The sequence below is a fragment of the Phalaenopsis equestris genome, unplaced genomic scaffold, assembly GCF_001263595.1.
Source record: "Phalaenopsis equestris unplaced genomic scaffold, ASM126359v1 Scaffold001093, whole genome shotgun sequence".
In the NCBI taxonomy this organism is placed as follows: Eukaryota; Viridiplantae; Streptophyta; class Magnoliopsida; order Asparagales; family Orchidaceae; genus Phalaenopsis; species Phalaenopsis equestris.
The window spans coordinates 323020-323982 of NW_018165532.1; positions in this window are offsets into that span (position 1 = coordinate 323020).

Genomic DNA, 963 nt, shown 5'->3' on the forward strand with positions numbered 1-963 from the left:
AAAATCAGAACATATAAGTAGTGACAAAGAGTATGCCATGAAGGCAGTGACTCGAAGGAAGGGGCATGCCGTAGCGGCAGGGGCCCGCGAAGAGGGTATACCGGTAAGGTAGTGACCCGAGGATGGGCATACTGTGACGACAGAGGCCCAAAAAAGGGGTATACCGGTAAGGTAGTGACCTAAAGATGGGCATGTCGTGATAGCAGAGGCTCGAAAAGAGGGTATACCGGTGAGACAGTGACCCGAAAGTAGGCTTGCCGTAGCGGCATGGGCCCGAAAAGAGGGTGTACCGGTAAGGCAGTGACCCGAAGGTAGACATGCCGTAGCGGCAGGGGCCCGAAAAGAGGGTATACTGGTAAGACAGTGACCCGAATGAATGCAACTCAAGGAGATGATATTGATCATGCAGACAAACATGTACATGCACATACACAACGTGCAAATGAGCAAGTGTTAGGTCAATTCAGATGGAGCATCTGGTCAAACTAAAGTATTGTGTCAACCGGATCGGGGTAGCTGGCTGGAAAAAAAAGTGATGTGACCGGTTTGGGATAACCGATCGAGGCACAAGTGGTGTCGGTGCAGGTGCAAGTGCAAGTGGTGCTAGTGCAAGGTGCAAGTGCAAGATATAAGATGCAAGTGTAAGTGCAACGTGCAAGTGTAAGGTGCAATGTGCAAGTGCAAGTGTGATATATGACACATAATATGTAACAATGCAAGACACACATATACAAATAATGAGATGCAAATGACCACACATGATAGCGAGTCACGCTCGTACTAACAACCTCACCTAGGAAACCTAAGGTTTAGACCCTTGGAAATGCGGCATCGCCGTCTCTTGTTTTGGTGAGAAAATGTGGGGAGTTTCTCCCCAGATCTCCGAGGGGGAAACTCTCCACGGCGTTGCGAAATGTGCTAGCTACAAAGCTTTTCCCATTTCGCGAACTCCTCCAGACTTTG